The 23,700-nt window shown below is 40.0% G+C and overlaps 1 protein-coding gene across 4 annotated transcripts in view; it reads right to left on the bottom strand.

The window, feature by feature from the left end:
• OCA2 (OCA2 melanosomal transmembrane protein) overlaps positions 1-21,160 on the bottom strand; it is a 186,293-nt gene extending 165,133 nt beyond the window's left edge. For 2 of the 4 annotated variants that reach the window (XM_038148613.1, XM_038148627.1), the window contains exons 1-2: positions 20,800-21,160; positions 19,504-19,594 (exon numbers count right to left, since the gene is read on the bottom strand). The gene's annotated coding sequence lies outside the window, so the exon portion shown is untranslated. Of the gene's footprint in view, positions 1-19,503; positions 19,598-20,799 lie in introns of all 4 variants that reach the window. The other 2 variants (XM_038148622.1, XM_038148626.1) reach the window with 2 other exon arrangements.
• Positions 21,161-23,700: the final 2,540 nt, after the last annotated feature.

Raw genomic sequence — 23,700 nt, 5'->3', positions numbered from 1 at the left:
AGGTTCCTCACTGCAGTGAGGTGGTAGCTGGGCTAGAGAGCCCTGAGGAGGGAAGGGAGTTTGTAAATTGGGATGAGGGTTAGAATAAGTGGCTCTGCACCAGAGGGGTGGTGAGGGAAGCTGATGGCTTTGACAGAGTGCATGGATGGAGTTCAGGGTCTTATTGTACAGACATGATTCAAACAGCTTAAGAGGGGAGACAACTTGCAAGAAGAAAAAAACCAACCAAACAAACACACAAAAAACCCCCACATTAAAAGAACCAAAGAACCAAAAAACCAAAACAACAACAACCAAGGAAAAAAAAAAAAAAAAAAAAAAAACCCACATAACATTGTGGCTAAACCTTCCACAAGCCATACGCAGGCACAGGCTGCCGCCTGCCGGCTGCCTGACCACAGGCCACAAACCGCTTTGCCCCGGAAAAAAAAAAACAACAACAACAAAAAACCAAAAAAAAAAAAAAAAAAACAAACCAAAAAAACCAAAAAAAAACCAAACAAAACAAACCAAAACCCTCCTTACAGGCGACTCCAGTTTTTAAAGTGTCAGAGGAGTGTCTGTGTTCCTGGGCCGGGGGGGGCTGCAGCACCTGCCGGATGGTACCTGGGTAAAACATCTGTAATCAGCCAGCAGGAGCTGCTGCTTCAGGCACGGGAATGTTCTGACACAGCATCCCTTATTGTGCAGGTGCAATGGGAAGCAGGTTGCCTGTATCCTACAGGGAACTGACAGCAGTGGCTCACACACCAGCTACTGCAGTCAGGCCAGCCAGATCTTAAGAATTTCACAGATGGAATCACAGATCAGTTTGGGTTGGAAGGGACTTTAAGAACATCTAGTTCCAACCCCCTGTCATGGTAAGGGGCACCTTCCACTAGACTAGGTTGCTCAAAGCCTCATCCAGCCTGGCCTTGAACATTGCCAGGGATGGGGCACTCACAGCTTCTTTTGGCAACCTGTTCCAGTGACTCACCACACTCACAGCAAAGAATTTCTTCCTCATATCTAATCTAAAGCTACTCTCAGTTTGAAGCCATTCCCCCTTGTTTATTTCTACATGTCCTAGTACAAAGTCCCTCTCCAACTCCCTTGTAGCTCCTTTGGGTACTGGAAATTGCTATTAGGTCTCCTCAGAGCCTTTTCTTCTCCAGGTGGAGCAATCCCAACTCTCTCAGCCTGTCTCCATTGGAGATGTGCTTCAGGCCTCCAGCTCCACCGATCCCTCTGTGAGCCTTCTCCACGGCCCCTCCCTGGGCTCCATCCAGCAGGTCCATGTCCTTCTTATGCTGGAGGCCCCAGAACTGGACAGAGTGCTTCAGGTGATTTTTACATTTTAAAGAGTCTCTTCTGGTTCAACAGAAGATGGTAGAGATTCCCACCATCAGTTGGGTATTAAGTGATCATCCTGTTCAAAGATTAATTGCCCTATGCAAAAGATCCCCATAAATTAGGAGTTTTTAGTGTTGTTTTGGGGCATTTTGTTTGTTTGGTTTTTGTTTGTTTTGTTGTTGGTGTTTTTTGGTGTTTTTTTAAAAAGAAAACCCTCTATCCCTGAGTGTCTCTGTGACAATGACCAGGTCTTGTTCAGTATTTAGTTTAAAGAGTTGGTTTGGGAAGTCCTTTAGAAGAAGCTTTTGCTGAAGGAAAAATGTAAGTGAAGAGTAACAGCCTGGACTTTAAGAGCAGGGAACACTGTAGAAATAATGACAACCAAACAAGAAAAAAAAATCCAGATAAAAGCCAGACAAAACAGTAATTTCCTTTTTCCTTTCTTATTACAAATCTGCCAAAGAGTTCACTACGAAACCCATTCATATAAATAGACTTTTAAAGTGTCCGATACAGATAAACAAATTGCAATACATTCTTAGGTTATTCTCCCTTTCACCACCCCCTTTACCTCCTAGGTCCCTGCAGAGCCCATGGAGGGAGACAGGCACTGACCACCCAGCCTCCATCCAACTGGCCTGAGACAGTGTCAGTGCACCATGTTTTATGGTATTCCACCTGACCGACGAAAGACCTGGAGGTCTGGGGGAGATGTGTGTCATAAAGACATCTCAGCTTTGGGGACCTGATTTCCAGAAATGTTACTAACTTAGCTGGAGTCAGTGGAACTTAAAACCTATAGCACCAAGTAAAGCAGTTACAGGGAGAAGCTGAGGGGCATGGTCCTTTGAAGACTTACTGAATGCTGTCACATCACTGAGCCAGTGCATACGCTAAAGTAGATTTCTTGCTGGTAAGCTGAGCAAGTAAACGGGGAGGGAGGGCAAACATCGCTATTAACAAGGCACTGAAGTTCTGCCAGAGCTGTTCAAGTGTGGTAGTTGCATCGTCTGTGCCCAGGATCTGTGAGGCACCTTCACTGGAACCAAAATGCTGCCCACAACTTAAAAGGTTGAGAAAAGCAGCTAAATACAGTTTATGAGCTGAGAGACTCAGGGGGCTGTGTTAGAAGTATGCTGTGTCAGAAGGAGAACGGTGTAACTTTGAAATAGACTTTTTTGGATTTAGGTTTTGCTTTGGAAATAAAAAGGAAGAGCCACAGACACTACAGGTCACTTGCAAAATATAGCTGGAGACTTCACAGCATGTGCAGGTTACTCTGATTAAAAGATGCTTAGAAATCAGACAGTTATGAAAGGAAAAAGACTCAGTCTACTTCCTGTCATAACCCAAGTGTAAACCCAGAGAAAGTTTTTTTCTTTCTTTAAGCTATGCTTTTTATGCCATAAAGTTAATGTTTCTGTATTCTCTTTAAAATAAGATAAATATACCATATCTCAAGAAAGATAAATAGCCTGCTAAGGTGTCCAGGACCTTTCATGGCACTTCTGTGCAAGAATGTGAAATGAGTCACACTTTTTAGTTAGACTTCAGCACTCAAACTCTGCTAGAGGACTTTTGAGAGCTTTATACTACTTCTCTTTTGCCCTTCATAAACTTTCCTTACATGGTCATGGGAAGACAATGAGATCTCACAGTCTTAGCTCACTTTGAAGAGCTTCTGAGGGTTACTGCCAAGGTCTGAAGGTAGAGACAGGCAAGAAATGCCCAACCTGGCAGCCTCTGTGAAGGTCTTTAGTCTCTGAAATCTTTCAATACTTTGAAATCTTCAATGTCTTCCAACAGGTCTTTATTGATTAATACAGACTGATGATGTTATTTTATTTTAGGCATGCCAGACTAAGTATATAGCAGTGTTCTATGCTGTTATTTGGTGCACATGGAAGTATTCATAGCATCCTTTCTTTAGTTATGAGCAAGACAGTAGGACGAGGTTGACTAGCTGACATTATATTTTGAAATTGTTAAAATAAGCTGGTTACTTTCTGCTTTGTTTCAGAGGTAAAAAATTAGGATGACAGGTGGAAAAGAAATAGCTTTACAGGGCGAGTGGCGGAGGAGTTTCTTAGCTTTGTTTTTCTACTGAATATTTTTCTGATAAATGTTACATGTTTATAACAAATTTTTCTTCAGACATTCAATCTGAACACTAAGCTCCTAAAAACAAAGTGCAAGGAAAAAATATGTTATTTCCTCCCAAATGGCATGCCTAGATGATTGTTATTCCCACAATGTCAATTGTTCTTATGTTTAACTTGATAAACTGCAGGTGCTTGAAATTGCTGCAGCAGCTAGAATACTGATACACAATAAGGGTTCATGTCACATTTCTCCTGCTTGCTTTTAGCCTAAATTTACTTCATAAAAAAAGGTGATGAAAAGGAGTCTCTTTGCACAAAGGAATTAGAGTCTCCATATGCCTTGGCAGCTGTGTGATGGGAAAAAGATGCTGCCAACAGCTGCAGAAGAGTAGAGTTCACGATATTGCTGGTTTCTCCTTATTGCAAACATGCAGCAAAGCAGAACAAGACTTTTTCCTGGAGGACCCAGGGGCAAATGGAGGTAACAGTGGGATAAACTTGAAGCTTTCAGCTGTCCTTTTTGCCCTAGTATTATCAGGACTTCGGTTTGTGAAATGCCCATTGGTGCAGCAACTATTTCAAGTGGTAAACAAAGCTGCAGACTACTTTGGATTATATAATGATACTTTTGAAAATTACTGAAAAATTTCCATAGCCTGATAATATGGCTGGAGTTTTTACTCCACTGCAGGTAAAAATAACATGATTTGTTGATATTGACCATAATACATCCAAGATAATGAAACCAAAGAGGGGACATTAAGGGAGAAAAGTATTTTACATAGATTCATTTCCATATTCAATGCTCAAAAATGTTGCAGGTTTTGTTTACTTTTTAAAAAATTGCTTTATCCATTTAAAAAATTGTTTCCTTCCTGTACTAAACAGTTTCATGGCTATATTCAGAAATTAATTATCACCACAGGACAAAAATATGTCCTGTTTTACATTTATTTTTGCAATGAATACAAAACCAATATTATTTTGAGACAGTCATGGCAAAAAAAAAAAAAAGAAAAGCATTCTGGGAGCCATACAGTGAATCTGTAAATGGATGTAGCTGTACTGATTTAAGGCATTAGTAGTACTTCCTCCTTCCAGACAGCCAAAGGGATTTGGTTCTGTTCCTATCAAATTTTGCTTTTATTTTAGCCAGAAAGGGGTCAGACCCAATTGAGATAATAAGTCTGTTTGGATTAGAAATTTCAGTGGTATTCTAATAATCTGTTCTGGTATAAATCAAAAACAAACCAAAACTACATTGAGGAAGCAAGGGTGAAAATGAAAAAAAAACAGACACATTTACATCTTTCTTTTCTGGATTTGGGCACTCTGTTTGCACCCTTCTGCTGAGCAGAGCTTTTTACCTCCCTCATTGTAAATGAACCTGCTTTTATATACATTCATATTTCTTAGACACAAATCTTCATGCAAGAGAAGGAAACACAGCATCCTCAATGGAAACTGGTGTGGTGTTGAGGTCACTGGTTCATGTTATAGTCCTGAAAAATTCATTAACTCCCCTCTCAGCTTTGAAGCATTCTTACAAAACCAAGACGCTGAAAACAAATACTATGGGATGTAGATTTGTGAAACTGGCAGCTTTCTGGAGTGTTAAAGCTTATGAAAATCCAAATCCAAGCTAAAATGTATGGAATGTGAGCCTTGCCTTAGAGCTTTATCTAAAATACACTGAGGTTAGGGAGAGTCCTTCCACTGACTTCATTCAGCTTTGGATTGAGCCTTTCAAAGATGTAAAACAGAGGCTTGAAATGCTTAGATTGTGGATGAGGTTTGGTTACAAAAATAAATTGCCCGAGTTCAAAACTCAAAGGGGAAGCCTAAAGTATGGAATCTCAAGGCCAGAATGTTAAAATTACACAGAGAAACTGCATCCTTCATGTTGGCAAGCTGGTGGCAGGAGGGGAGGAAATGTGAGAAGGGGATGCCAGAGCAGCCCCAACCCTCAGTATGAGTAGCTATGTTCAGATTGATATATTTCCACTTTCTATGGCTGCTCCCTGGCTACCACAATGTTCTCCTCCTCCCTCACCCATGGGAAACACTCTTCTCATGTTGATGGGAATGTGATTATTTTATTTAGGTGAACTGTGAATTTATTTAGGTATCCCTGGGAAGAAGATGCTTCAAACTTAGCACAGAAGCAGAACTTTCATACCTCAGTAACTAGGAAGAGCAATAAAATCTCTGAAGTGTTCAAGCAATTTAAATGTTCAGTAACTGGGGATTGCTTTAAGCATTTAAGAGGAGGGGGTGAAGCCACAGCTTAGCAGCTGCTGGAGACAGGACAGAATTCTCCTTCCCTGCTTTACTATACATTTAAGCTTGTCTCAGGGCTAAGGTGTACCTTATCTGCCAAATAACATTTTTCCACCAGATTTCATTCAGGAAAGCTATAAATTATTTTCATACTTTGAGGAAATACATTATTGTAGGAACAGGAACAGCCTCTGCTCATCAAAATGCTCAGCTTATGTGAGAGCGCACCTGAGTGTGTTTTCCTGAAATGGGGAATGAGGGTGGCCTCTCTGTTCAGATTATCTCAAGCAAGCCGCCCCCAGCGAGTGATTGTGTTTGTTGGCGCTCACGGGAGACAGTGCGTTCCTGGGCAGAAAGTTCACTGCACAGGAGCGTCATTAGCGAGCCCTTCTGAGAGTCATTCCAAGTCTCCAGAAGGTCTGCAGCAAGAATGCATTTCTGAAGCAGCTGCTTAAAGATCTGAGGGAAACTTGGCTGGAATAACAGCCACATGATCCTCCAGCCCCTCAAGTATTTTTGGCTTTCATACTTTAAGTCCAACGTGACATGACAGCCTTACACAACCAAAATCTTACCATCAACCAACAGAGTAAGTGGTGGCTAAACAGAAAGAGGAAGGAGATGTTCACCCACCTTTCCCATTCTTTATTTATGCTTATCAAAGCTTTTTAGCCGCTAAAAGTTTGGGTTGAAGAGAAAACATCCCACAGTGGCTCTGGCTGTGGTGCAGGGCAGCACGCCAGCTGACAGCAAGTGGTCCTGAGCATGGATGAGCACTGTGAACAACTCGTGTCTGGGCAGACCTACAGGCACAGACAGCTCTAGGTTTTTGAAAAGTTTGGATGACTTTGTTTTATCTCTAGCTCTAGCCCTCCATCATCACACTACCCCTTCAAAAATACCTAATGGAATACAGCCCCTCAAAAATATAACTTGCAGTTCATAGACCTCAACAGAGGGCTGTAAGAAACTATCACCTTGATGTGTGACAATTGGTATCACTCTGCTCTTGGTCCCTATCCTTATGTTCTGGAAATGACACCGTATTCCCACTATAGGATACAGGTATAAATAAGAGGAAATGAGATACAACTGTAGGACCTGACACTCACACTAATGGCTTTACACCCAGCCATGAAGCTAGAGCTAGATATATTTGCACTTACTCTAAATCCTATTTTCACTGTCAAAGTGGTGTAAATGAATGCTGAAGTTGGTGGGAATAAGGACAATTTACCTTCAAAAAGATAAATGGACCTCTCTAAACTTTACAGAATACAGATTTTTCTTCATCTGGTACAATCTAGAAATCTTACACTAGCAGCAATAAGAAAGTGGAAGACAATGACTAGATAATTTTGTGCATCCCAAAGCCTTTGATTTAATCATGTATCACTCTTCAGGAGATCTGAAGATCTTATGTACTATTCAAAGATATGTATGAATTTCACACCAAACTGCAGATATTTGTTGCTTTTGCTTCATACACAACCATTACTAGAGTATGGATAATTGTTAGATAAAGTAGACTTTTTTGGATGTATCAAAGTTCACAAAATTTTCACATAGCAGAAATAGTTCTGAGTTAACAGCAACAAAGAATTCTAAATAATTAAGTTCTTCTGACAGCCAAGTTGTCTGTCTTTTAAAATAAAATATCAGTTATTTGAAAGTAAATCGAGTCTCTTTGATGCTCAGAATTGCAGCTCAACCAATGTATTGTTTAGTACAGTCCAAAATTCTTTGAAAGGGCTCATGAAATGTGTTGCATCCAAAATTATAAACCTTTTTCTTTGTGGGGGTGGGGGTACTCTGCAGGTAAACACAGATTACCAACAAAATTAATTAGTTTCTCATCTGTTTCATTAAAGCCAAAAAAGTTGGAGCTCTGGGTTAATTTCTACAACAGAGTATAATATGTGGCTAAACAAAACCATTACACATGAAGAAGGGAAAAGCTGTCTACAATGTGTGAATGACTGATAAACATATGGAACCCATTTATAAAAGAAAACATAACTTTTTTCCTTTCAAAATTTAAGGAAAAACAGTAAAAACTGTTTATCCCCAGTATTGCTGGAACTGGTGTGAGAAGTTTCTCTTTGAGGACACAGACTCCTTTAGTTTAGGATTACATGCCCCAAAATTATTGAGATACCTTTGCTTAATGGGCAGAAAATTTGAATTTTTATGGCTGTGAATTGTTTTTAAGACAGTCTACTGGGCCCATTCAGAGAAAATGTCTCTGCAAAGAGACCCATGCAAATAATAAGTCCAGGAATAAGGATTGAAATCCATTTACAGAAAAAAAAATTAAATGAAGCTATATATCAACGAGCTGTGGCCCTGCAAAATGGTCCGGCATTGAACGGACAAAGCAAGGCCACAATATCCTGCACCATGTAGCAAAAGGACAAATACAATCCCTGATGGTGTAAGCAGGTAGGAATTGAGATTGGATTTTTTCTCTCCATGTAAGAATTTGTTATCATCAAGTTCTGCATAAAGTTCTGGGGTCCCCTTTTGGAATAGAATTTGGAAGGAGGAAGGCAGTATAGGGAAAAAAAAACAAAAAACAACAACAACAACAAAAACCCAAAAAAACCATCCTCCATGAAAATAACTCAGGAGCTTGAAAAATGCCATACATCAAGAGAGATTGAAGGTATTCCATCTGCTCCTACTTTTCAAAAGAAAAAAACAAAAGGATGTAGCAATGAGACAGTTACTGGGCCACCTTCACAGAGAAAAAACATCTGGTTCTAGAAGACTTTTGCACTTAATGGAAAAGGCATGACACAAAGTGAAGTCTGGAAGCTGAAGGCAAATAAATTCAAACAGGAGATACAGCCTGAATTTCATTAAGTTTTTTTAAGTCATCACACTTACTAGGTGCTGAAAGAAACTGCTGAGGTCAGCAGCCTGGCAATGTCTTCTGGACTGCAGCTATCAGTGGCACATCTGCTTAGACAAGGCATGACTCTCAGTCCAACACTTGGAAAACTGGCTGAAATGTGCAAATGTGTGATAAGAATGTGAGAGATGGAGTTAAGATTCCCCCTCAAGCCCCAAATGCTATGAAAGTCCAGCTGTACAGATTTGCTTTTGGTCCATGATCTCAAATTCATTTGAGGGTAATTTTCCAGCTCAGGAAGTAAATCAGTCTCAGTATCAACTGGAATTTAGTTTTTTAGTCCTTAGGTTTGCAGATCTTTGATAGATATGAGGGTAAACAGAAATGTTTATCACAGCGGAGAAAAGTTGTTTCAAAAATCCTTATGATAATCTGTTCCGTTTGAACCTATAAAGCCTTAGGAGGCTTAGGTGAAAAAAAAAATCTAGTTATTGAGGGGTTTTTTTGTACATTTACATGTTATAAAAGCAATGCTTCTGCCAGCAATTTTCATTGAGTACTATTATTTATAGAGCCGCTCAGCAAAAAAATGGGAAGCTGTAATCACACTCTACATGGCGTGCCAGCCCTCATGGGCTGAATGTCTGAAAGGTAGTGTATTCAGACCATCTTTTTTTTCCTTTCTTAATAATAATAAAAAAAAATAATAAAAATCTGTCTTCAGAATTTCTCTATAAAAGGGGAGAACTCATTAGCTGAGAGACACACAAAATGCAGAGAGCTTATTATTCTTTTGTGATGAAGATACCACATTTAGCCAGACATTGTATTTTAATTGGATTTTCCAGCAGTAAAAGACTAAAATTGAGCCCTCCAAGGGAGGAGAAGAATGACTCTTCTTTTTCCCTTTGAGCCCCTGTGCCCAATGGGATGTCTCTGGGTCTTTGACCCTCATGATTCCAGCCCCAGTAGATTGGCTCATTCACCCTCTCTGTAGAGGAGGAAGATGATGATGATTGATGATAATGATGATGATGATGATGCCTACAGCCTCCCTTCCCAGCCTCAAGCTGATGAACCAGCAGAAATGCCTTCCAATAAGTCATGCCAGAGAAGGACTTGGTTATGTGCTCCTCTCGTCAGTCCAAATCTTGTTTCAAAACTGAAAGGCGTCAGGCCCTGTTTCTCTTGGGAAGCTGCTAAAAGGGGCCCTTGTGCCCAAGAGGAGCTTTCTGAGCTCGGTGGGACCCTCAAGCATGCCCAGGTGGGGTCCCACCCAGCACCCACACATGCACAGATGCTTTACTGCAGCTCATGCAGGGACTGCCCAACAGCCTTGCAGAGGATGTCACTCACTCATGTGTGGTTCTAATTCTCTGCATAGCATAATAAGGGATTCTGGGAAATGAAAGTAGAGTGGCTGGCTTTTCTTCCTTTTAACACTCAGAGTATGGGTAAAAAGCTCATGGCAATCTACTTGCTCATGTGACTTCAACATCTTTTGGTCTTTAATGTCCATTTCAATAGCAATGACATTAAGTATTCCCTCAACAAGTCTGCAGCTGGCACAAAGTTGAGCAGCGCAGGTGACACAACAAATGGAAGGGATGTCATCCAGGGGAACCTGGGCAAAGCCTGAAAAGTGGGCCATAAGAACCTCACGAAGTTCAACAAATCCAATGTAAGGTGCAGCACCTAGATCAGAGCAGTCCCAGATATGAGGACAGACTGGGAGAAGTAAGAGCATTGAGAGCAAGCCTGTGGAGAAGGACTTGCAGGTTCTAGTGGACAAAAAGCTGGACATGACCCAGCAATGTGCACTCACAGCCGAGAAGGCAAATTATGTCCTGGGCTTCATCAAAATCAGCTGGCCAGCAGGTCAAGGGAGGGGATTCTGCCCCTCTGCTCTGCTCTGGTGAGACCTCACCTGCAGTGCTTCATCCAGCTCTGGGGTCCCTAGTGCAAGACAGACGTGGACCTGTTGGAGCAAGTCCAAAGGAGAGACAGAAAAATGATCAGAGGACTGGAGCAGCTCTTCTCTGAAGACAGTCTGGAATAGTTGGGGTTGTTCAGCCTGGAGAAGAGAAGGCTTTGGAGAGACCTTATAATACCTTCTACTACTTAAACGGAGTTTATAAAATAGATGGAGAGGGACTTTTTACACAAGATAGAGATAGGACAATGGAGAACGGTTTTACACCAAAACCACTAAGCTTCATTGTGTTTTCTACATGCATGCAAATGAAGTGGTTTAATATTATTTACTTTGGACCATTTAAGTTAGTGAAGCTGAAGCATGGATGTTGTGATAGAGTTGATTCTTAAGCTTACTTAAGCTATAAACAGTAAGATAAGAAAGAGATGCAGAGAGGTTCTATAAGGAACAGTGAGAGGGAATGGAGAAAAAAGGGTGACTGCTGACATCCTCAGTCATATCAGTAAATGCAGGAGTTTCATCAGGATCTCATCAGATACATAACTCAGGATAATTTCCTTATCACTTACCTTACCACATACACAGCTTCTAGCACTTGAACAGCCTCTATGTCCAAGACAAGAAAAGGACCAAGTATGAAATCTGATGCACAGAAAATGTTCGCAGAGAATTGTATTCTTATGGCATTAATGACCACACAGCCTTTATAAAGATATATACTCTGAAGTTATAACCTTCATAGATTGGGCACATATGGGTGCTAGCATGTAGGTACACAACACCAAATATGTCCCATGCTGCCTGGAGAAAAGTGACCAAGTGATGCACAAATTAGTGCCTACCTGCTGAGAATTTCCTTGAAAACATAAAAAGGAGTGTATGAGGAGTGTCTTCTGATACACCAGCTCCTTGCTCAACACCAGACCAAGTTAGTTTTCTAACTAAAGTTATTCTAGTTTTTGATGACCAGTTGCCACGTAGGTTATTGTGAGACTCTCTGGCCTCTAGCTAAAGCAACCAGTGCCACTGCAAAGCAAAGTTTGCCTTGTTTCAGGGTTTCAGAGACTTTGGGTTTTGATTAGGAGTTGAAACAACAACTGCATTTGGATGCATCACACACAGAGAGTGTAAAAGGGAAGCAAAAAAACTGCTTTCAACATGGCCAAAGAGAGATGTTAGACAACCAGCCTAGTAAAGAGAGAAGTACACCATTTGTTCTGGGCTGGAAAAACACTAGGAGGAGTCAGGACCAGAAGCACATTACAATATCTCATATATCAGCCTGCACTGGTGTTATTGCTCCAAATAGTAATAAAAGAAGACAAAAGTACTCCCTGAGCCATCTGTGGCTACATCTGTGTTAGTAATTGATATGGCACAATAGGAATGAATCTATAGGGTGAAGGACTGGTACTGAATATCTAAACTGTACACTATTTACATCTCAAAAAGCTTTAGTGTAGATGGTCTCTTGTGTGGTCCCATGGACCCAGCAGTGGTGAGAGCACATGTCATGGTTAAATCTCAGCTGCAAGTCAAGTTTGTGCTCTCTGAGACTGTTCCCCCACACAAACTAAAGCACAGCACTGGGGGATGCTGTGGAGATTCGGTTCAGGCAGACACTTCTAACCCACCTTTCAATGTGCCCAGTAAGACTGGAACTGGCATCCACGAGTATTCATATAAAATGGAGGAAAGGAAAATGTATGAAAGATTAGCACCCACATCCCAAAGAGAAAAAACTACAAACTTGCAACTGTAGAAACCACTAGTTAAGATCTCCTGAATAACTGTCTTCAAGGATGGATTGAAACAACTCATCCTGTCCCCTCTGGCAGATCCAGATAAAACTGCCATGGATGGTATGAAAAAGTTCACTGCTTAGTGGGTTTGGGGAGATAACAAGGACAATGCATAGAAAACATCAAGGACAAAAAGAAAATTCTTTACTACATGGCACTTTAAAAAACCCACATTAGATTATTCATTGATATCAAAGCCCATATTGTTCACTGAAATTACTCAGCTTCCTTCTTCAGAAGAAAAATGCTACAGCATTGTACAATGCTCAGGAGGAAAGGAATGCTCCCTAACAGGCTGACATGAAATGCTAACACATCAAAGATCACCAAGGTTACAGACGTAGAGCAACAGCCATTAGATTCTTAAAACAAATGAGAGTTCAAACTGTAAGTGGCTGTGTATGTGTGATTGTTATATCTCTTTTTTCAAAGATGCTTCTCTGAGTCCAAATTCACATCTACTTGTTTTAAACTCCATTCATTTCCTGGTTTTTTATTTTTATTCAGCTAGGAAAATTGCTTGGACGCAGGCACAAGCATGATGAACTAACTGCTGCCCAAACTTGCAGATGAACTTAAAAGCCTGCAGCTGAACAAAACAACAAATACACAATGACACAAGAAACTCTTCTTTCATTCCCTTCCTCCATTGAAATATTTGCAAAAATATATCTCCAAAACATGTACATTAGATTGTAAGACCGTCATTATGATATGTGACCATGTGAGGATGTAGTATGTGGAGGAAAAACCACAGCACTGCTGCCAAAATGCAGAAAGATTAAAGTTAAGACACTACACAGCAAATCTGCTCATAGGCACCCAATGCTATACTTGGAGACTGACCATCCCAGAACAGCTCAAAGCTACATCCCCTCTAAATCCAATATCCTGCCTTCCACAGTCTACAGAGACTTACAGCTCCTGAGCAGATAGCTTTGTTCTCCATAGCCCATTGTACTTCCAGGGCACAAACACACCCAGACACCTGCTGAACCCATGAAAACACCAAGTATCCACCACTTCCTGCTGCAAGGAGCTCCTGACCCATGACACTTCATTGCAAGCAATATTTTTTTAGAATAAGGTTTTTCCTATACAACTGCAAAATTCTGGCTAAAAACAAACCAAAAGAAGGACTCTAAAGTCCCTCTAGTCCAAAACTAGTTGAATGTCCCACCAGACCAGCATTTGACTTGATTTTGGATAGGCTACTGCTAATAGGTAGCAGTAGACCACATATTACTGGCAACACTACAAGCTGTTGGAACTACACCAGTTTCTGCAAACGGGTTGACCCTACCAGTTTCTGTGTATCTCCTCTTTCAGAGAAAAGGGCACTTGTCAGCCTGTGGTCATGGCACTAATTTCCTGTGGGTAAAATGAGGCTTGAAGTTTCTTTCTTCCCTGGAATATCAGAAGCCACCTGAGGCCCCACTGTGAAGGAGGAAACAAAATCAAGAACTGTCCAGGCTAAAAGGATCTTTGCAGATTGCCTAGTCCAGTCCCTGCTGAAACCAGTCCTGGCTTCAAAGTTAGCCAAGGCAAATGACAGACCACAGTACTATTAGCTGGAGTACCCAAAGCAACTCAATGCTTGGGCCAGGCACCTCCTGAGCATGTGAATCCAAGAGAAAGGAATGGGCTCTCAGTAGCCAGTAGGTTTATGCCTCCTGGGAGACACAGATATGAAGTTTGTGTATCTGGAGGCCAAGTTCAGCACAACCATCAGAGTTTCCTTTCAGAGAATCTTCATGATGCTTCCTATTTCTGAATTCTTTATTTCATCTTGACACCAATGGCAAATGCTTTTGAAGTGTCACAGTGTCTAAGGACCAGGAACCTAATCCTCTCTCTCAAAGGATTTAGGTCTCCTTATCAATTCACAAGGTCTGTTTTCAAAGCCAATAGAGGTCCTTATTTTATCAAGTGACTCATGAAAAATTTATTTTTCACGCCATCTCTGTAAGCCACCACTTGAAACTATACCACAGACAGGCATGGCAGGCGAGGGCCAGACCCCATCACATAGGAGAACAACCAGAGCACTTGGCTGACTGACACTCACCCCTCAGCTGACCAGCCAGACCATTATGTAAAATTCCTCAGAGAGCAGTGAGGCATTCCTGGTCAGACACCAACAGTCTGAGGAGCAGCAGGATGCAATACCCGCTGCGGGAGGAGGTGGGGATCTACAAATGGACTCCTATTTCCCCACGTGCTTACTGAAACCCCCTGTTCCCTGCTCTGCCAGAGCCTCCCTCAGGCTGCTGCATGAAGAGCCATTTGTGGGCAGTGAGTTTGTCCAGCTCAGATAAAAGATAACTGTCCACCACTGGCTATAGTTGAGCACTTTTTCTCCTGTGGTTCTGAGCTTCTTAGTGTAACAATCCAGAAAAATAAATTTCAATGAGAAATTATATCTGCTTTGTGAGACACAGGTTTCTATATTAAACTAGCCCCAGTCAGCACACTACAAAATTTTAAAGCAAATTAAGTAAGGGCATACAAGCACAAGACTGCCAATTTTGAAAAAAAAAAAAAAAAACCTAAACCTAAAACCTAAACCTAAACCACCCCAAAACCTAAGCGTCTCTTTCTTTCAATAGATTGTAAGAGACTGAGCCTATTGTTGAAAAAGTCAGGTCCTTGGCTGAAGCTTCAGCCATGTTTGAGGATATTTAGGGCTCTCCAATAAATTTTCTTGTGCCTATTAAAGAGTGTGTTCAGCTGCCTCATTTTTTACAGAAGCAGTACTGAAGTGTCTCTCTCTGTCCCTGCCTTGCCAATTTTCAGAAGCTTTAGCTTTGAGGCACTCAGCTATCTGTCCATGTATATGCCAAGGCTTAATTTCACAAAATAAGTAAAACATCACTTTCCAATTGCAGTGATATTTGTATTCTCTGTAATTAGCCCTTGGTTATTCACAACTGCCAGGTAAAATTCTTCCTGCTACTGGTGAGACAGAGGAAGAAAGATTAATTACCTAATAAGGAAATTAGAAGATAATTGACAGTGATTTACAAAAATACATTTTGTCCTTGAGAATGTAAAAGAAAGCATATTGCTGGAGCTACCAAACAAGTAGAAACTATTTTTGCTCTAAACAGCCCCTTAACCACAAATCTTTCTGTATGCATTCCTAAATACAAATGACAAACATTCAAGAGTGCTTTGAGTGAACATTACTGATGATGAACATTGCTGATCAAAAGTGATACTGCTTTAACAGATATTTCTGCCTCCAGAACCCTGATTAGACTGATTAACACAAGTTTCTAAATTACTCATTTATCATGAGATCTTCACAGTTTTTTTTAATTTATGGCAGCTTTTATAGTATGAATTGTACTAGGAACTAAAACTAGAGACCCAAATTAACAGACACAGTTTGTAAAGATAAAGCACTAGAGACAGGCATGCAAACAGTAAAATGGCTCTTTCATAATCATACTATTCTTGGATGATGTCTCTACAGATGAAGAAATATTGCCTCAATTATGCTTTTGCCTGTAGACTGTGATTAATGTCTGACTTAAGAGAGCATATCGTTTAAGAGCAGTAGTAACTTGTCAGCTAGATCCTGAACAGTTGTGGAGGATCATCTCTCCAATTTATACATAGTGTATCTTTTGCTATTTTCACCTTGTACCTGCTCCATTTCCAAGAAAAGGGGAACATCTCAAATATTTGTTTTCTTTGTGCTATGAATTAAATATGGTTTTCACAAAGCAGTTTTACCAATCCACCTGCTCTGATCAAAACCAAATAGCAAACTTATAAAACTACAATCAAAACAAAAATGCATTTCTAGGACAAGCAATTACAAAATGCTGTATTTTTTCACTTCTCTGAAAGAGAACCACTTTCAGAAGAAACATCACCCATAAATGCCCTTTGATGGTATTCAAGAAAAAGGGTCTGGCACCAAATGTCACGCTTATATTTGTGCTCTTATTTAGTTTCAAACAAACCAGTAAACTTCCCAGCACCCCCACTAAAACAGCTCCCACATGGTGCAGCTGGAGCTGCACTTAAGTGCCCTCACCGTGCTGCTCCTCCTTGCAGAGCACCAAATACATCCCAGCTGTGCTTCACACCCTATGGGATTGCTGCATCCCTGCACAGTAATTAATAAATCCATGATAATCACAAATCCACAAATCAAAAAAATCAAAAAGTCATGCAACCATATTGGCTTATTGACACTGGACTGGGATGAAAATGTACATTTCAAGTCCTCCTGGTCTCATAACAGGTAAAAAAAAAGAGAGATTGTTAGCAGATTATCCCTGTAACTATAGAAAATAAAATATTACACAATTAGATGCAAAACCTGAGGGCAGAGCAAGCCTCTGGTTTTGGGTCAGCCTGGGAGCACCCCAGCATAAGAAAGCTCCTCTCCTTTATACTTGACTAAACATTTCTCAGGAGTCATTATACCAGTCAGGGAAAAGAAATGGCACCACTTCTAATCCTGCTGGAAAAGAGTGTCCTCTAGGCCACCTCTGCTAGGCTGCTGAGAACTGCAGCCCAGCTGTGGCATTAGCTGAATAAGGCTCTACCTCATTTTCCAGATTAAACCTCTGGTGGCTAAAATGCAAGCTGCAACACCACAGCAATATTAATAGAAAACAGTTTTGTTGGGCCTGAGCAGAATTCAATATATAGGAACCGGGGGTGGGGGGGGGAGGGAGTGGGGGTTGGAACCAAATCATAATCCCCAAAAGAATGAAAAAAGAGAAAAAAAAAAAACAACCCTGCTGTCCCTTTGCATGAAGCAACCAGAAAGACCATAGATCAGTTTATTAAAAAAGAATAATCAATGCTGTTGTCAATTTAGAAGTTGCAAGTTGGAAGACTCATCGTGCCAAGATTCTTTACTCAATTCAAAAAGGAATGTAGCAGATGCATTATCTGTGTTACCATAAACCAATAATTGTAATGATATGTGTGAAAGAGGTAGTTTTCTGCTACGAGCACTTGATGTCAGAGAAGAGAAATGGTTAGAGAATCCTTCAAGCATGGCATCCACAGGGTGTGCTGGCAGTGCTATGGATCAAATAAATGCAACAATTACCCCCCTCCCCCCAAAAGAGTAAAAATTTGCATGACTTTATGCAAATTAGCAAAGGCAATGAGCATCAAATGAGACCTCTACAGCGCTGAGCCGACTAACGCTGCAAGGCTCTGAAGTGACATATCACCAAGAAAGAAGATAAGGACATCTGCTGCCAAGGGACTGAGGGGGAGAGGGGTGGTAGAGGTGGCTGGGGAATGGCAAGCATACTGAAAAAACCTATGGAGCACAGATGTCTCCACGCCCTCCTTGGTCCTGTGCCATGTACCTAAAGAGAAATCTCAACAGCCCCTTGACCTTTTGCACTTTCAGATGCTCTGTTTTAAAAGCCACCTTCTCTGACAGAGACATCCAAAGCCCCAGACACCCTCACTGTGGCTGTTGCTACCAGTTATCAAGGACTCCTCTTCAATACTTGTTTTACTCTTTTTTTATAGGCTCCTGAAATACCACAGACCTGGTACCTAAAGCAACTGGATGCTGCAGAAGGATTTTTGCCAGCCTACACCTTCTTTTGATTGGTGCCATGAAGATGGCTTCAAAACAAGCTGATGCGTGCAAGAAAAAGTCATTCATCAACCAGAAGATACTGTACCCTGCATAGAAGCATCCATTCATTTGCTGAACAGGAACACAACTTTTATTTTATTCCAGGCTATCTTTACTTGTTGAAAAAGATACCCCTTTTTCTGCTCTTTTTTGATAGGAGAATGATGGGTGCAGTCATATTTCTGCAGAAATCAAGATATAATCTTTTCAGCAAGACCACAGAATCAGGGGTAAAGCATGGAAAACATGAAAACCCAGATGCTGATTTATGGCTGAATACATTTTTATGGTAATCATATCTTAGACTGAATGGATGATTTTGGCAAGAATTACATAGCTTTTTTAATGGACACAGAATGTTTTTTCTTCTCTCAGGCAAATTAAAATATCAGTGGGTTCACTTCTCTTTCTCGTTTGATCTGATCCTAGCTGTACACACAGATTTTAAAGCAACTGATGATCCTACAATGACCACATTAAAAAAATAAAACATCTGCTAACCATTACCACAAAGCTTTCTGGGGCTTCTGAGATAATGTTCAATTTGTCCCCACCCAGAGCAAAGACACACAGAGTGTGCCTGTCAGAAACAGCAGGATTATTGCAATATTCTGTCTCCTTTGCCCAAAAATTGTAGGAAAGGTCATCTAAACTTTGCCACACAGATTTCAGAAGTTTTGTTTTCTAAGTAGGACAGGCTGACAGGGTTTTGTAAAGCTCTTGCAGAAGAAATCAGGTCATCACTGTATCGATGGGCAGACTTCATTGCACTATTAACACAATGTGTTAAGAACAATATTTGCTCTTGTCTCAATTCCAATTTCCCCCTTTGTTTTTAATTCAATGAAATAAGCATAAATTAAGACAGTTCCTACCTTTTCCCTAAAAAATATACTGGCTTTGTGGCTATTCTACAAAATGTACAAAAGTAATTTACCAAAATCCCAGCAGTTTAATCTTTTATGTGAAAGAGCAATGGCCAAATCTTAACAGTAAGAGCCTGGAGGCTTTCTGCTGTAACAGGATTTAGCAATAACTTTTAATTGGCAGTTCAAAGTTAATCCACAGGGGAAAATGTGATCTGGCAAAAGCACTCAGTCACAGAATGAAGAAAAAAAAAAAGAAAAGAAAAAAACCCTACAACTGTGGGATTTTTTTCCTCAGTATTTTTGCAGCTATTCTTATTGAGAAACATTACAGAAATAGTTGCTGCATTGTCTCAGTCTAACAAGACTCTTCTTCTGTGATACATTTTATCGCTTTTGTACTTTCCTCTACCAGTGAAAAAGTGGGCAAAAGTTTAAATTTTCAGTTCTCCTAGTATATATATATAATATATATATATATCTTTATTTTACATACATTCTGAAGGAAAAATCATAGACAAATCCCTTAGAATAATGCTCTCCTCTTCCCTTTTTCTCCTTTGACATCAGGCCACAAGCCTGAATTTTTCTTGTTTCTACTCAAGTAGCATCCAAAATGTTTGCAGTGAGGAACCATTTCTCCTCCTAGATTTAGCCTAGGAAAAGCCCGTAACACAGACAATTTTTCTGGATTGTACTCACTAGGATCTGTTCAGCTCTAAATGTCAGCAGTTCTGCCATCCATGGTTTCTCTTCTTTGTTCCAGTGATGTTTCAGACTAGCTCATAGTGTCCTGCTTAACACAGAAGATAACATAATGGTGCCTCAAGAGAAAACTGATGAGGTCCAAATCAGCCTCCCACCATTAGACCAAATTCTGCATTGGAACTGAGCTTTTGGCAGTTTATGGCAGTTGCCCTCATGGAAATACTATGGAATTCTGATGTCAGCATGTGAGAAGACCAACTATTTTTGTGAGAGTTTAGAAAGCAAATAAGTGTCTCTGTTCCATCTATGACTGTATTAAGAAATACAGAAAGTTTCCTACATGTTAGCTGAACAACTCTCGAAAGCTGCAGCTCTTCAACATCTATTTCATAGGAGTTACAGATTTTATTTTTTAAAAATATACATGTAAACATTGCCCTTAAAAAAGGTTATAACTACATTTAAGTGACTGATCCCCTGACTTCTCACCTTAAGTTCCATTGAAAAACAAACATCAACAGCTAATTTGTAAAACCTCAAGCTCTTGGGAAGTGGGGAAGTTTTGCACTTTTACTCTTTCAGCAAAAGCAGGGCTGAGCAGAACAGACCAGCCCATTGTTGGTCTGCAGACTGCTCTCTTGCTGGCAAACTACTCCAGCAAGGTGACTGGAAAAATCACAACAGCTTGTTACAAATACAGCCAACATGAGTAAAATCCATGAAAAGGAATGCTTCAAAAACATGATTCAATTTTTACTAAATCATTTTACCTGAGAGTTATATTCACTCCATATCAATGTGTTATCTCCAAAAACAGATCTAAAGAAACTTTTTTTAACTCAAAGCTTCATGTTTTACAGAACATCTAGTCCAAAAAGTAAGCCTGAACTCCATCCCTTACACATAAATGGAATAGGGAGGGCAACAAAAAACTACATTAACAATAGCAAGAACTTTGAGTCCTTAAAGAATCTACAATCCAAAATAAGTTAAAACAGTCTTTAAAGATAAACATCCTAGGAAAGGTTAATTTTTGAGACAATGCAAATTGGAGCACAAATAAAAAAATTGAATATTATAACATACACTCCATATGGCTCACTGATGTTTTTAAATGCTGAACACTCAGGTACACATAAATGCTGTCCAGAGACCCTTCACTAATTGCAAAGTTTGACCAATTTTTAATACGAAGTATTTTATTGCACATATTAAAATTATCCTCACCAAATAACAGAAAAGCATTAAAGTATTCTAGGAAACATTTCTTGTAGAAAAATAGCATTTTACCTGCTCTTTTGAAGAATTCTTGAAGAGGTTCTTTTGTTTAGAAAGAAAAACCTAAAAAATTAAAAAATAATAAAAAAAAGATGCACAGATGTCAAAAATAAAAGCTTTGGTTCAGCTGCAGGAGTCGAGAGATGCCCCTTGCTTTCTGAAGAGAGAGTTCATTTAGGTAAATAACTTTGTTGCTGTGGAATCCAGCTCAGTTCTTTGTAGTAAGCATCTCTGGATGGGGAGAGAGTGACATTGCATTCTCTGCACACTCATAAATGAAGCAGGAATTCCCAGATTTGCCATCATGTGATTTCACTGAGGAACTAGCACTCGACTTTCTCCCAGCACCCGTTACTCTCTGCCCAAACACAGCTCTTCCAAAGCCTCAGATGGCCGAAACAAGTGGCAAAGAGAGAAAGAGCACACAAATCATGATTAGCCTCACTGAGCAGACACTTAGACACTTTAAGCAGGAAGCAGGAGGAGAACAGAGCAGAAGTACCATTGTTAGACTGCCACAGAAGTGAAAAAAGAACAAATCTAGCAATTTTTACTAGGAAAAACTGGGCATATTGGGGAGGAGTGAGGTGGTGGGGTGAGATTTAACATGAGGGGGGGAAATGCACTTTTTCAGCCATCAGAAATTACTAACAAGATTATCCTGACAAACACTCGTTCTTTATACCGGAATTTCAAAGGTTTACAAATGCCCCTGCAGTAATCAGTGGGATAATAATTAAGCACTACATCAGGCAAAATCTTTTTATCTGTATCAGACAAAAGCTGATAAAAGATAATACAATCTACACTTTACATATAGTATATGCCAACTGGAGAAACAGATGCTACATTATTTCATGACTACAAGCAGAATAGAGCAAAGGAAAATAATGCAACATTTATTCTTCATAAAGAGAATGATGCTATTGACATTTTGCCTTGAATAGCTGCATGTTATTAAATAGCAATGGTGGTTTCTGCTAGCTGAGCCTTCCTAAAGAAGCAATTGTTACTGAAAGATGAGTAACCATTTTTGACCTTCTAATATTTAAATATGAGATGAATACTTCCAGCTCCCTCAAGATTATCCATAAGGTCATCAATAGTTATGTTCAGTGATCTCATTTGATGAGCATTGTGGATGCACATCCGCGGCCTGTCTCCCTGGCTTCTGGGGAAAGCAGCTTACTACAAGAGTCTGGTGAGAGAATGCAATAAGGTGGACCACTGTTCAATTTCTATTTGTGTTCCATTTGTGCTGGGGGTAGTTAATCATCCAAAAGTGTGTTTTTAAAGCTTTTTTCCTTCTGTTTCATTTTTTTCCCATAGGCTGCAGAGTACATGCAGGAGATGCAACACAAGTTCCAGTTTAATCTGGTTGTCTACAAAAACCAAGGTGACAATAGCTTGAGATAAAGGAATTTATTTATATTTCTGTAACTCAAGAAGTAGCTGTTCATGTTTTGTGAAGGTGAATCTATTCATACCTATCCCCATTATCACAGTTCAACTACCCCCTGACTGCACTAGTGGGGCAATAGATCTGCCAGAATGAGAAACATCTTTTTAATCACAGAAAATATAATTTCCATTGAAACATTAGTGTATAGGTGTCCTCTCATCCAATTTTATGCAGACAAGTAAAACAATTTCTTCTTTCAAAGATTATTCTGATAGCAAAAAAAAAAAAAAAAAAGTCCCTTTATTAAGATAAATTATTTGCCTTCAACTTTATAACAATTCATTTGTGTTTCCATTGCTTGGGTGCTTCAGCCATGGACAAGGACCACAGCGCTGCAGATGCTGTAAAAACATAGAAAAAGGTGAAGTGTCCCTCTTTACAATCATGTAAAATGCAGAAGACATCACAGTAAGGAGCAAGTAAGACATCACTGATTTGTATAGTAATTGTAGGGTTTCCAGAGGGCACTCATCAAAGAGATACAGGCTGTGCTGTGTACTCTGAGAGTTCACTAAACAGACATTCCTCCATTTAACCTACATTTCCATTAAGACTTGTGCTACATCACCAAGTTAGCCTTGATAACAGTGGAAAGCCAGGCAGAAATCCAGAGAGTTAGTTAGAGGATGCCACACATGATGGAGCTGGCAGAAACACTCCAGTTTAGTGGCAGGTTATTGGCATGTGGAATACTGTGGCCTTTATTACACTGATAGTAAACATTTGTGATATTTTCATTTATTCCAGGAATACACTGGAATTGTGAAAAATAGGGACACAATGTTGTTAGACGTTGTTTGCTAGGAAAAAGTTTTTGTTTTCCCCAATTCTAATATTAAATTTAAGGACAAAAAGCAAAGAAGCCTTTTATATTTGTGCTAGACAAAGTGGTGCTTGCTGCTGATGTCCTAAGTGGAAGAAACATCAGGCCTTGCACTTGCAGAAGAATCTGCAATGGGAAAAAAAAGATGCAAAAAATATTAGTTAATTATAAAATCACATCTAGAAAAGACTGGTAAGAGAAAGCAGTGGTGCTGCTCCTTTGATTTAGGATTTTAAGTCTGTAAATCTGTAGCGTGAAAGAGGAGCTAACTGGGGTCTGGGCTCAAACTGATCACTTCTGTAACAACAAGTTCTTACATGTCTTGCTTTCCACGGAACTAGCCAGAGAGAGTGGCAAACAACGGCTGGTTCTGGTTGTTTGTCTTTTCAGGGCAAAAATGGAGGCTCCAAACCTGTATCAAGGTTTTTATGGAGAAAATTCTGGGTTTGAAGTTGAGATAGAGAGACCAGTAGGTAGGTAGATGGACAGGTAAGATTATAGCCCAAACATTCTAAACAAGTCCCTGCTAGAAGTGAAGGACGGACTCATTTCTCAGTAGGGAGTAAATTCCTGAAAATAGCACGGCTGTTGTGTGAAACTACAGAGCTCAGACCAACACAGAGGGGCT

Source organism: Motacilla alba, chromosome 1 (genome assembly GCF_015832195.1).
Source record: "Motacilla alba alba isolate MOTALB_02 chromosome 1, Motacilla_alba_V1.0_pri, whole genome shotgun sequence".
NCBI classification, from domain to species: domain Eukaryota; kingdom Metazoa; phylum Chordata; class Aves; order Passeriformes; family Motacillidae; genus Motacilla; species Motacilla alba.
This window is presented reverse-complemented; position numbering and strand designations above follow the sequence as displayed.